This window comes from Aedes albopictus, chromosome 1 (genome assembly GCF_035046485.1).
Source record: "Aedes albopictus strain Foshan chromosome 1, AalbF5, whole genome shotgun sequence".
In the NCBI taxonomy this organism is placed as follows: Eukaryota; Metazoa; Arthropoda; class Insecta; order Diptera; family Culicidae; genus Aedes; species Aedes albopictus.
In genome coordinates, this window is record NC_085136.1 from 227,441,721 (window position 1) to 227,456,645 (window position 14,925).

The 14,925-nt window shown below is 36.3% G+C and overlaps 1 protein-coding gene across 11 annotated transcripts in view; it reads right to left on the minus strand.

The window, feature by feature from the left end:
* LOC109432155 (aminopeptidase N) overlaps positions 1-14,925 on the minus strand; it is a 94,545-nt gene that overhangs the window by 64,076 nt on the left and 15,544 nt on the right. The window contains exon 2 of one of the 11 annotated variants that reach the window (XM_062846353.1): positions 9,027-9,109. The exons of 1 other annotated variant lie outside the window; for it this stretch is intronic. The gene's annotated coding sequence lies outside the window, so the exon portion shown is untranslated. Of the gene's footprint in view, positions 1-9,026; positions 9,453-14,925 lie in introns of all 11 variants that reach the window. 9 more of the 11 variants (XM_062846352.1, XM_062846349.1, XM_062846351.1 and 6 more) reach the window with 9 other exon arrangements.

Here is a 14,925-nt window from a genome sequence, read left to right on the forward strand (position 1 = left end):
ATGGGCCGTTTTTGTCTCCAGCTGATTATTTTTCGCTCAATTTATGAACACGAAACAATTTGGAGCTGCTGTAGTCGTTGTTGTCTTACACCTTTGCATTTCAGGGTGTCTATTCAGCCGAGGCGGTAAACGCACGGGTATTCAGCATGACCATGCTGAGGGTGACGGGTTCGATTCCCGGTCGGTCCAGGATCTTTTCGTAAAGGAAATTTCCTTGACTTCCTTGGGCATAGAGTATCTTCGTGCCTGCCACACGATATACACATGCAAAATGGTCATTGGCAGAGGAAGCTCTCAGTTAATAACTGTGGAAGTGCTCATAGAACACTAAGCTGAGAAGCAGGCTTTGTCCCAGGAGGACGTTACGCTAAGAAAGAAGAAGAAGAAGAAGATTCAAAATAAAATTCCCTAAGTTTTCAGGTTTTTCCAGATGAAATTTTTAAAGTTTATAATTCAAAAAATAACCCAAATTTTCTAAAAATTATAAAGAGTGGCTTAGGGTATCATCGGCAGGTTTGTACTCTTCGTCATGAGGGATTTATGTCAGCAAAATTGCCTGAAACTTGATCATATTCAGCTTGGTTGGGAAGGATTTGATGCAAACTCTGAGTTCAACTGCCAAAAATACATAAGTTCCCCTGCTCTTCAAAAATTCTTTCAAGATTTCTGAGCGTAATTCCTGGAATTTCTTCCAATGTTTCTTCCTGGCTTTCCGCAGGATTCTTTCACGGGATATCTGTTTGAGTACGTCCCGATATTTCTTGTAAAGGTTTCCCGATATACTTCCAGAGATTCTCGCTGCATTGTTCCTGAAGATCCATCCAAAACTATCCAAAGTTTCTTCAAGAATGTCATTGGTTGAGCCTCGTAGCCATGCGATTAGAGTCTGGATGGATGAGGGTTCGATTCCCGCTCCGAGCGATGAACTTTTTCACGAGAATAGCTTTTTTATCCTGTTAAGTTGCGTTCAATCGGTACAGTCGCCGGCTGAAGCCAGTGTCCGTGTCTTTTTTAGTGGTTTTCCAGGATAGCTATCCAATAGTTTATGTCGGGATTTTTACCGATAGTTTTTCGATATTTCTCTTGTTTTCCCCACGGAACTTCGTCCGTAGCTGCTTTCAGGATTCCATGAGGTTTTCAGAATTCCTCCTTGGATGCTCTTAATATTTCTTCTCGGGATTACTATTACCTAGAACTTTCTTCGAGATGTCTCATTTTTTTCTTAGGTTTTGCACAAGTTCCTGTCGAGATTTCTTCAAAAACACTTTGCGGAGTTTCTCGCAAGATTTTATTTGAATTCCCTCGAATATTTCCCCAGGAATTTCCTATAACATATTTCGTAAGTTATCTCAGGAGACATTATGAGGAAAACGTGTAGAATAATCCCGTAGAAGAATCCCAGCAATAACTTTGGGAGAAATCCCTAAAGGAGTATCCAGAATCTCGGCACAATTTCAAGTGGATCACTGCAAGAAATCCGGTACAACTACAATCAAGGAACAGCTAGTCTCTGAAAGAATTCAATGAAAAATATCAGCAATAACTCCTGTTGAAATCCAAGAAGGCACTCTGGAAAAAAAACATAGGAGAAATCCAGGGTAAATTAAGAAAAACTCTGAGAGACATCTCATGACCAACATCGGAAAGAATCTTCTGAGAGAAGTTCCGAGAGATACGAGAGAAATCTCAGGTAAAACTTCAAAATAAACCTCGCGAAAACTTTTAAGAAACTCCTTTAGGTGACCAGGAAGAACATCTCGAAGAAAGCCCAAAGCAATTGTTTGAAGATATCACAGGAAAAAAATGAAAGAAATCTCTTGAGGAACTCTTGCAGAAAATTCGTGAAAACTCCTTCAGAAACCCTTGGAGGAACTTTACTGCCCATATTCGCATAGGTGACGTAAACGCCACATAGGTCAAAATCCACTTTTTTAGCTTAACATATCCTACACCATGTAAAGCATATGCTCCAATTATTAAAAAAATGTGTTTGTTCTAAAACATGTGAGTATATTGAAAAGAATGTTTTGACGTAACCACCATGTGGTCGCAATACTGACGTCTGTGTACAAGAAAACTAAAATCTCCCTCATAAAACGTGATTGAACATAATTTATTGAGATAATTTATTGACATAAACATAATTTATATTTGGGTTATTGAATTATTTGATTTCAGATGCCTGAAAATCATTTTCAATATAAACAACTTTCATAGTGAATATTATCAATTATGTTTATTACTTATTATGGATGCAATGTAGATACTGAAACATTTATGATGCTTTGACAACAACATGCGCAGAATCAAACAAATTAATACTTGATAGCCTACAACTCGTAATGGTTAGTCTACGCCGATTGAAGCAATCGTTTCCACTGGTCTTAGTTCTGGATCAATCGCTTCCTGCCGCCCTGAGATTTTGGAGCCCCTTAGGGCCGCAAAATGCAGTTGAGGAAGACCCAAAAGGCCAACGTGCGCGCCCTGCCACGAAGCCAACGGCTCCTTCCTGGTTCTCTGCTAATATGGTATAAGTTTGTCATTTCTCCGGCATACGAGTTACGTACCCAGCCCACCGCAGGCTGCCGTGTTTTATTCGCTTTATTATACATCAGTTAACCGATTTTGTCAGCCTGTTTTGGGGACACATTTTTTGTTCTCTAAATAGATTTTCAAGCAGTAGTTTAGTGATGAACATGATTGAATTAGTAAAAGTTTGACCGTAAGTTAATGAGAGCAAAAAGTTTGTGGGGCTGACAAAATTGTGTTCATACTGTATCGATTTATTTATATACTTGGTACAATTCGTAGTTCATGCAACGCCGCCATATGCCGTAATCCTGGTTAGCGGAGAGTATTGTTCGCAGTTAATGTGCTTACTTTAAATTACTCTTAAATGGATGTTTGTCAAATCTCCTAAGTATAGAATCCAAACACTTCATGTATGAACAGTAGACTGGGTCAACAAAGTCGATTTTTTGGAACAAAGCTTTTTCGATTCCTTTTAGCGTCCAAAACAACTGTGCAAAATTTGGGAGCAATTGGTTGCGTCCCCGTATTCCGCATAGAGATTGAAATTTGTATGGAATTTAGTATGGGAAAACGTGCTTTTTTGCATTTTTCTCGTAAATTGAATTTTTTCGTCTAAAACTATTTAACTAATGACGTTGAAGTATAGCCTAGGATATGCCGAACAACTTTTCCGAAGACTGCAAAGTGATCCGACACTTGTGAAGAAAGTTATAACGTACAGATTGCCCAGTGGTGCTTAACGTTTAACATGTAAAAGAATAACATCAATAATAAAATCTCAATTTTTGGCCTAAGTTACTAAGCATATAACTTTTTTCACAAGCGCCGGATCGCTTTGCGGTCTTCGGCAAAGTTTTTCGACATATCATAGGCTATACTTTATCGTCATTAGTTACATGGTATTGAATAAAAGATTTCAACTTATGAGTAAAATGCAAAAAAGTACGTTTTCCCATACTAATTTCCATACAAATTTCAATCGCAATGCGGCATACGGGGACGCAACCAATCGCTCCCAGATTTTGCACAGTTGTTTTGGACGCTAATATAGATTGAAAAAGCTTTGTTCCGGGTTGATACGATCAAATTTAAAGTTTCTCCATACAACGTTGACCCACTCTAATGAACAGTTATATTTTTTGTATGGATGGTTGTGGTAGATCTCTATCGCTTCCTCTGAATTACGACGTCAACTCCTCAAACCCCCTTTCAGCTACTTACTAAGTGCTTGAAGCAAACTCATTGAAACCCGAAACGTGAGTTTTTGTGGCACCTGATTGATTTATGAAATAGTAAACTCATGGTTAGCCACGAGTAAAATCATTCCACAGCAAAACTATTAAGAGTTTTACGCTTTGTTTCAAAACCATCATTGAAACAATACTACAGAACTGCTGTCCCATGTAACAGAACTAGCTGAATAGCAGTTTCTTAACAGTTTCTGATTAGGCGTTGAATGTATGAGCTTTTGATGTTTACTAATTTAATTGTAAAAACTTAGTTTAGAGGAATAGTACAAGGTTATTAAAATGAAATTCGGCACCAACATTTCAAAAGGGCGTAACTGCTTTTGCAACCAATGCCTTCTCACAGAGCTGTGGGTCGTATTTCATTCATCTCACGCAATTCACATCCATTAATCGAAAGAGGAGGATTTTATCTTTCTATTTGTGCTAGTGGATTGCTCGAGAGGAATGGGATAGATAGCTTTGTGAGAAGGCATTGGTTGTAAATGCAGTTACGCCCTTTTGAAATGTTGGTGGCGAATTAGTTTCGTAACATTTCGTAATTTGTCAAATTTGAGAAAAAAAAATAAATGAGGCCCGCGGGTGACACTTAATGTTTCAGTTTATTAAGTAAATATCAAAAAAAAATGTAAATATTACTAAGGTATTTCTTAATAAATAGTAACGTACAATACCATATTTTGGATAAGGGATTTAAAGCCGACCAACTGTGAATCTCACTGCGATGCCCACGCTTTATGGTATGCTCGACCGCACTATCAGATATGTAGTTCACATTTTCAGAATGTGACGTGTTAGCTTTTTTTCTGAAACCACGGTTAGTACATTTTCTTTCGAGTCGGGACTGCTGCTTATCAACAAAGAATGTATTTAACGCACGAATTCGGACATTCAGTCGGAGACCCGGGTTTGATTCCCGTTCCGGTCGGGAATTTGTTTTCGACTCCCTGGGCATGGTGTATCATTGCACTTGCCTCACAATATAAATGCAAATGCATGCTCACAAATGAATGCTGAATGGCAGGCAAAGGAAGTCCTTCAATTAATAACTGTGGAAGTGCTCAAAGAACACTAAGTTAAAGCGAGGCAGGCCAAGTCTCAGTGGGGACGTAGAGCCATATAGAAGAAGAAGAAGAAGACGGGCATTAAGGAAAAAATCTACCACGTGTTCAGAAAACGTGTACCGTAATAGCTAACATAACGGTCATAGCAATCTGGTTGTTACGTCAACTTATCCGTGTAATCATTCATCAAAACGACTGAATGGTCACATAAACTGACGTACACGTTTTAAATATGGAAAAATTACATGAAACATCTTAAAATAATTGCGGCTCACTTTTTGTAGCTGTAATCCACGAAACTGACAGATTATTTCATTCAAATAATCGGTGCATATGTAAATCCGGGAAAAATCTATAAAATCGTGTTTTTACATCAGAGCAGACGTTGGTGGTTACATCGACTATGCGAATATGGGCAGTTTAGCAGAAACCCCAGGAATAACTCTTTTAGCAACTCCGAAAGAAATTCTGGAAAGATCTTCTGGGGAAGTCCCAAGAGGAACACCGGAAGGAATCGTGTAAAATTTCCATTAGCAACTCCGAAAGAAATTCCACGATTTATTCCGACAGAAATTCTTTTAGAGTATTCGGGATAAATTCTGGTAGAAATCCTACGCAGGTTTCTTTGAGCATAACACTTGAGGAGCTCTGGGAAGAAATAGCATCCCCGTGAAAAACTCCAGGAGAAATCGGTTGGAATTCAGTAATCCTGGAAGGAATCCGGAAGTATACCTATCCGGAAAAAAATCAAAAAGGAATACCAAGAAAAATAGCGTCAAAAATGCGGAAGGAATTTTATAAGATATCCTGAGAGACATTCCAGGAGGTATTTCATAAAAACTTCCAGAAAGAAACCCTGACGGAATTTCTGGAAAAAATCTTTGTAGCGAAATTTCTATACGGATTTTTACTACCAGGTTTTTATTCATACGACCCAATGTTTTTTTTATCGGAGTAAAATTTCCCTGAGTACCGTCGTTGGGGGTGAGAATGGGTCAAAACAGGATACTCAAAATTTGTTTGTTAAATAACAAATGCAATGGGGCACTGTTACAAAAATAAAAGAAATTAATTATTACAAAGTATTAACACTGCACGATACACATAGAACCTTATAAATGCACAAACAAGAAACGTCACAAGTGGACACAGCACAACATATAACATAAATGTGCTCTGTTATCCAGATGGATAACTCCTTCCGATCACAGGATGACGAGGTTTCTTTTATTGGTTTGGGTCCATCAGTCATCCTGGAATTGTATTTTAGTTGGCAGTATGCCTTTTAGTTCACAGTAGTTGTTATTGTGTTCATAGCTTGGTTTTGTCTAGGAAAACTAATCCTAATCGGGCATCCCGTTTCGGGGTTCGATACTTGAGATCAACAACTTGAAGTCCGTGGCAGGGAAAGGTTTACATCTCTAGTACTTGACCTCTGCCCGAAATGGCCTGAAAGTTGGCAATCAATATTGGATTGCATTTCATGGGCCTCTATTTTTTCCAGAACCCTATAAATGTGTATTAAAACTGGGGGAATATTTACAAGTTAAAATAAAACATGTAACACAAAGAACGCACGAATATAGAATTTATAACACATTCAACAATTATTCTGTCTTATAATTGTAACAAATATTTATACCCGTAACAGCACCGGGGCACGTTCGGTGTAGTACTATATTTGTAGTAATAAGCTGAATTTTAGTATGGTGAGGTCATTCCTCCGTTTCTGCATTGAAATTGTTGCAAAAAGCGTGGGTTCTTGCCTAATTTGATGCTGTTTGAGCAAAACTTTGGATAACTATGTTGTTTATGTTGCAAGAAATGGAGAAAACAACAACAATGTTGCCCAAAGTTTTGCTCAAACAGCATCAAATTAGGCAAGGAATCATAATACCCACGCTTTTTTCACCATTTCATTGCAGAAACGGAAAATTGACCTTCTCACCATACTAAAATTCAGCTCATTACTACAAATCTAGTACTTCACCGATCTGTCCTATTGAAGTCGGAATAACTTTTTATTTGGTATGTATACTCCCCTATGTGGTAATGATAGTTTAGCACGAAAGTATCACGTTATATGAATTTCTTACTAAACTACAAATGATTGAAAATTGACCCAATCTCACCCCTTAGAGGGGGTGAGAATGGGTCAAAAAATTCAAAATCTCCTATCTAAGAATATAAGTTAATTTTATTGATCATATTATATTGATCATAACCCACTTAAAACATAACGTTATCATAACGAATTAAAACTTAGGTAATTTTAAAAGATGATTAATCCTCCTAAAAAGGCTAATACAACCGAAAAAATGGTTGAAATTTCAAAAATAACGTTTGTATACTGAATCACCATTTTTAGCCATCATAATCATACTCATCAAGAGTTTCAACCTCCATGAGAGGTAGGGAGATTACAATTAGGGAGGGGCGCATTGAAAGATTGATTGTAAAAAAAAAACATGATAGTTTTAGTATACTGCATACTCCGTTATAAACTCTTATGTACATGATCATTGGCCTCTCTCTATATTGCTAAAGCAAATCACTCCATCTCAAGATAGAGGGTCGTTCAAATATTATGTTAAGTCTATTTTGTGAGCTTACGATATTGGAGTACACTAAAGATTAGATGATAATTAGAGGAGCTGTCCAAACACATGGGTGTATTGTTATAAATGATTTTAGGCACTAAACGTATTAACACACTCGTTTGACACTTCTCGACATATTGTTGAAAGAAAACGTGCTTTTATGAAGATACGGTGAACATGGTACCACTCTAACATCACATGGGGACTGGATAACAAGTTGAATTTTTAGTAAAGATTATGCGCACTCGATAACTTGCTTGACCCAATCTCACCCCCATCCTTAATATTTAGACATAGGGTCGAAAATATTGAGTTTTTAAATAATAAATAGCAATGACAGCCCGCTTTTTTCATTACATCAACCAGTTAATACCTACAGCTAACCACTTATAAGAAAATTTATGGTTAGGTACTTGTGTTAAACATTACGAAGGAGAATTTTTTTCAGAGTGATTTACTAGTAGTTTCATTATTATAAGTTTAGCCACAAATTTAACAAAAAAAAACGATTTTTGCAAAACATCTTATTCTGCATCAAGACGTGTAAAAACATCTCCTCTTTGAAATAATATAAAGTTTTCAATATAAATTAGCGATAGTTGATGAGCTGTTTCAAATTTTATGTTTCTCCGTTTTGACCCAATCTCACCCTTGGACCCATTGTCACCCCCATCGACGGAACTCAAAATATTCCCTGAGGATTCCTGGTTTTCCAGGCTTTTCCAGGCAACCCTGTGTCGTAAACTAGTACTTGATTCTGTTGAAACTAGTAAATGTTTGTTGTGCCTACTTTTTTGTTAAGCCTAGAAATTTGTTAATTAGTTATTTGTCATTATTCCATGCAATGATTTATTTATCATACAACTCATTTGACTTGTTTAATATTCCTTACGCAACTTAAAAGAGATACCGTAAACCGGGGTCAAATTGATCTTCGGGTCGAAATTGATCACACGTTTTTCGGTTAGGTTTAGCATATTTTAAGTAATTTCTTTTCAACTATCGTGCAGTTGGGAATCGATACTAAACGATATATGCTTGAAAACTATTTGAAGAATGTTTTATCTAACGGAAAATCGTCTGATCAATTTCGACCCGGAGATCAATTTGACCCCGGTTTACGGTACATATTAAATATTATGCAACTCTATTTCATAAGGAAATCCATTTCAATTGCATAATAATCCAGTACGGAAAAGAAAGCCATTATGATAGTGAAATGAATTATATAATATAAACATTATGATACTAACTTGAATCCAAAAGATTTCTCAATATCATTAAAATAGTAGTAAATAACACACTACTTTATCAATATAAAGATAGGGCATAAAACCCAAGATCTATTGATAAGTAAAAAGAATATCGGATTAAGGATGCAAATTCTTAGTGAAATTAAAAGGAACAGTACTTAACCCGATTTTCGTTTTACTTACAGGTATTTCACTAACACGCCCAGGTTCATGGTTCATCATCTAAGTCTAAGATCTATTGATGTTAATTACAAAAATAGGAAAACGCCTACTGCAGCGTGTAGTGCTATCAACGATTAAGATGCCCCTAGGTTAACACTCCCCACTTACCTTTTTCCAAAGATCTCAAGGTTCAACCTCGAAAAAGTCCAATCCTTTCTTCGCGCTTGTACACTCTGGGGGAAATCCGCGCACTACACCGTCACACAAGATGACATTCAATATAACTTTTATCCTTTTCAATTACCGATGGCGATGGCACACAGCACCAGCACAGTTAAAGCAGTCAGTCAGTGGGGTCTTGTGTTTGATGTCGATGTTGCTGCTGCTGCTGATGATGATGATAGATTGTGTGTCTCGGATACGAGACCTTGAAGCTAATCACACTTTATAGCGTCTCCTGGTTGGATGGTCACACTACTTCTGCTGCTGCTCCTCCAACGGGATATAATAACTCTTCTTCGTTTTGCTTCTAAAGCTTGGGGTTTGCCTTAGAGGACACGCTTCATGTTTTACTCTTTATATGCTCTCTATTAACTTTATGACCAGGATAGTAGTACCGTAATGTCGGGTGAAATTGATCCCATTGCGTTACCCATTCATCATACGATTTCATTTCAATTATACATATGATGAGTCCCATAAATAACCGCATGCTTCCAAATTCATCCTATTCAAAAACGATTATGGTCCGTAATTTACCGCACCGATTGATTCCGTTCTTTTTGTTTTCATGCGTGTTCACTTCCAACGAAAAATACAAAAATAAGATACACAATAAACAACGCTTCAATCCTTTGTTTTTCATAGGATGCAAATGGAATATGCGTCGATTATTATGAATTATGTGAAGAATGACCATATAATATATGCGTACATGGTCATTTTTCACAAAATTGACCATAACTCAGGAAAGAAAAAAATGTGCATTCCAAAAATTTCAGTGATCAAAGCTTATGAAATAAGCTACTCAAAAATATTTTTTTAAATTTTCCGCTATTTCAGGCATAGTTTTACCGTGAATTTTCTCAACGGTGTAAAATTGCGTGGAAAACTTTTTCCACTTCATATTTGTTCTTTGGATTCCCGAGAAAATTTGCTTTCATTTTCATTAAAAAAAAAACTTTGTTTCTACGATGCTTCGTTCTTGAGTTATGATTTTTCAAAGAAAAGGCTTACATGGCACATTTGGACATTTTTCAAAAAAATTAGCCATAACTCAAAAACGAGAAAAAAATGCATTCTAAAAATTTCAGCGATTAAAGCTTATTTAATAACCCAAGTAACCCCAAGCATTATATCATTGCACGAATTAGACTGAATATCAACATCTGCAATGCGAAATGCAGTAATTCCACACTTCTCATGCAATAATCCTTTAGATTGGCATTATCAATGTAATGATGCATTGCATTTTTCTTTACATTAGGGTTCATTAAAAGGTGATATAAGATAATTCAATAATTCAACACTGCAAAAACTGAATAAATGCAATGTACAAACTAGCAAAGTTTGCTTTAACAATACATTTATAAAAGCTTGACTCTAATGGTAAACAAATCAAATCAAGAAGATTCAACAACTTTACGTTCAACTCCATCAGTATTCAATACTTCTGGTTCGACTCCCGACCAACTTAATCACCATTTGAGCCACCGATCGACGACAGCAAAACCATTTTGTAGATGACCTTTTCTCTTTTCTGTAGGCTGCTATCACATGCCAATAATGATGGAAATCACAATTAGCATATGAGCAGTGTGCGAAGGGTGTTTTAATTTTCTTATTGATTGAATATCTTCTAAAATGCATTATGTATTTATCAGTAATTTATCAGAATGTGATAAATTACTGTATTCTATTACATATGACATAGTCGTTTTGGCTTCTACTGCAATGATGTCTCAATCAATCAAAGATCAGTTTCCTTTTAGTTAATGAAAAATCTGTTGTTATCACTGCAGCAGAAACGGTCCAAGGCGCCAGCGCGATGGAGCTCATCTAGCGGTCTTCAACACTTCTGGTTCGACTCCCGACCCGGCGACAAAAAAATGGTTAAAAAAGTCATGTGTGGGGGGGGGGGGGGGGCATCATACCGTCGATAACGAAACGGTGCTAAAAATAGATTTTTGTTTTGGTTTTTCGTGTTGCACGTATTAAGCATGTGCAAATGCAAATGTACAGCACATGCATTTATGTTACTTTAGCAATGGCTGTCATTATCAATATATGGCAAAATTGATACACTTATGTACGGCTTCGTGGTTACTTGGGTAAAGTCGAAAAGGGCCCCACTAAAATCAAATTAGTGCCACATATTGCAGCACGCTGACAGCCATTACTAAAGTAACATAAATGCATGTGCTGTACATTTGCATTTGCACATGCTTAATACGTGCAACACGAAAAACCAAAACAAAAATCTATTTTTAGCACCGTTTCGTTATCGACGGTATGATGCCCCCCCCCCCCTCCCCCGCACATGACTTTTTTAACCATTTTTTTGTCGCCGGGTCGGGAGTCGAACCAGAAGTGTTGAAGACCGCTAGATGAGCTCCATCGCGCTGGCGCCTTGGACCGTTTCTGCTGCAGTGATAACAACAGATTTTTCATTAACTAAAAGGAAACTGATCTTTGATTGATTGAGACATCATTGCAGTAGAAGCCAAAACGACTATGTCATCTATATATATAAAAATGAGTTTGAAGTTCCTTTGAGGCAACAAAACTCAAGAACGAATAAACCGATCAGCATGGCTCTTGCACGGTTCGATTCGTATTCGTGGTGGCTGTGTTTATATGTATAAAAAGTTACGGAAATCTATTGAAAAAGTAGGAAAATTGTGAAATTACTGAGTTTTCATGAGTTGGGAAGAAATTTGACACGATTGAAATAAAACCAATCTAGAGTGCGGTGCTGCAATGACCTCAACAGTTGTCAAACCACCACAACCACAAAGTTTGCCGGGCCAGCTAGTATGTAATAGAATACAGTAATTTATCACATTCTGATAAATTAATGATAAATACATAATGCATTTTAGAAGATATTCAATCAATAAGAAAATTAAAACACCCTTCGCACACTGCTCATATGCTAATTGTGATTTCCATCATTATTGGCATGTGATAGCAGCCTACAGAAAAGAGAAAAGGTCATCTACAAAATGGTTTTGCTGTCGTCGATCGGTGGCTCAAATGGTGATTAAGTTGGTCGGGAGTCGAACCAGAAGTGTTGAATACTGATGGAGTTGAACGTAAAGTTGTTGAATCTTCTTGATTTGATTTGTTTACCATTAGAGTCAAGCTTTTATAAATGTATTGTTAAAGCAAACTTTGCTAGTTTGTACATTGCATTTATTCAGTTTTTGCAGTGTTGAATTATTGAATTATCTTATATCACCTTTTAATGAACCCTAATGTAAAGAAAAATGCAATGCATCATTACATTGATAATGCCAATCTAAAGGATTATTGCATGAGAAGTGTGGAATTACTGCATTTCGCATTGCAGATGTTAATATTCAGTCTAATTCGTGCAATGATATAATGCTTGGGGTTACTTGGGATATTTTGCATTACCGAAGTAGGTTTAACAAGAAAGTACGATTACTCGTACTTTTCAATTGAAACAAAAAGGCACGGTAAATGGGTACCCTAAAAATCAATGGTCTCCATTCACCGTGTCCCATATTGTCCCATATATCTAGAAAAAATCGAAAATTTGAACATTCGTTTTTCTAATAAAATCTTGCAAGTTATTACTTGAATTTAATTTAAACGAAGAAAATTCCCTTGGCTGGGTTGTTTTGATCATTTTTAAACAAAGTAGAATAAAATTTCTCATACACGGTGAATGGGTCCCTACTACCACGGTGAATGGTGACCTACCACGGAATTAGGCGACCCTACTACCCTTTACTAATTGTACTACAGGGGATAGACAAAATGATCGGGACAGGCAAAATTTTCACTTTCCAAAAAAATGTTCAACTAGCTGTAACTTTTCGAAAAGTGCATCAAATATTCTCAAATTTTTACTGTAAGTTCTTCAACTAGTTGTGTATCAGTGGACAAAATTTGGAAAAGATCGGACAATTCTTCACAAAGTTATAAAGATTTTTGGAAAAGATAAAATTATCCGATAGCCAACTTTGAGCTGTTATATCTCCGGATTCAATGAGCCGATTGCAATGAAATTTTGTCCATTTAAGACTTATATAATGAACTCTGGAAAACATTTGACTTAACTTGAAATTTTAAACAAGCGAAAAAGTTATAGCGATTTTATTTTTTTCACGATTTCTTAGTAAATTGGTCTATTTTTAATATACATCCCATTACTTTTTCAATTTATTGGCGGCTATGTTGTTACTTTCCTTCAAAACGCATTTATATATAAGTCAATTAGAGGGAAACTAAATGAACTATAATTTGCATCTTGAATTTTGTAACGATGTTGATGTTTTGGATAATCTAGTGTTTTATTATAAAAATAATCTAATCGTTATAATTTTCTTCCGTGTTAAGAATATTAAGTTAAGTCAATGGTTATTCATAGCTCATTATATAAGTCTTAAATGGACAAAATTTCATTGCATTCGGTTCATTGAATCCGGAGATATAACAGCTCAAAGTTGGCTATCGGATAATTTTACCTTTTTCAAAAATCTTTATTACTTCGTGAAGAATTGTCCGATCTTTTCCAAATTTTGTCCACTGATACACAACTAGTTGAAGAAGTTACAGTAAAAATTTGAGAATATTTGATGTATTTTTCGAAAAGTTACAGCTAATTGAACATTTTTTGAAAAGTGAAAATTTTGCCTGTCCCGATCATTTTGTCTATCCCCTGTATATCACCAAATTTTGTGAAAATTTTTCTACTTCTGTGGATATTGCTTTAATTTTAACCTATAATGAAGGCAATTAAAAGCGGCACCAACAATGTTTATAAGAATGGTGTCAAATGACAGCCCTAATTTGCCCCGAATCCTCTTAGATCCACGGTGAATGGTGCCTTGACGGTATAATAATTTATTACCCCCAAGAGGATACCTTAAAAAAGGACCGTTTCAGGACCCTGGGGTCCATTGGACCCCAACATATCAGGCCAAACATTTCAATAGGTCCTATCTGCATTTGAGAGGCTCTCTTTGTTCACTTTCTCTTTCAATTATTGCAATGTAATGGTACACTTTTCAACTATTTTTGCAGTACAAATCAAAAGACGATTGTTTTGACCATCGTTCAATGCAAGGAGACAATCATAATACAAATAAACAGCTGAGATATTAACGAAAGAGAGGGAAACCAAAGAGAGCCTCTCTTCTGCAGATTGGACCTTTAGACATGTTTGGCCTGAATATATTCTCGCGTATCGTGACCCTTACTTTTTAAGAGGTTCATGTTTTCGGCAAAGATGTTAGTTAAGTCAAGGCTTATCTAGTGATGAACAAACTAGTTTGGGAAATTTCCGATAATTGGCGCTAGAGAGCATTCTAAAACGCCCCTAATCAACAGGATGTAACATACCAAAGCAAGCGGACAAACCGCACATAACAAATGGATAAACCGCAATTCTGTAAATGGGTGACATATATGTCTACTCAGGGTGACATATATGTCTGCGACAGCTCAAAAGGATTCGTTCAAATATTACGTAACGCTAGGGGTAGCGAGGGAGTCAAGCGTTGTGTTACGCTTTATACAAAAAATCAAAATTTATCACACAAAGGTTGTTACGTGGAGTAGGGAGGAGTTCTAAAATTGTCAAATTTTAAGTTAGGTATTATTTGAATGAACCCAAAGAGACATCACAGACAAATAGACATCATATTTATGAAATTTACATCTCATATATCGCAAGATCCTGATTACTTATAGAGTTGGTATCTTTGGCAAAGTTGTTTGATTGGTGAAGGAATTATAAGTGATGGACCATTTGATTTGATATTCCACTAGGCAGCGCTTTTTTTTTTTTTTTTTTCCTTCTAAACCATAGGGGGAT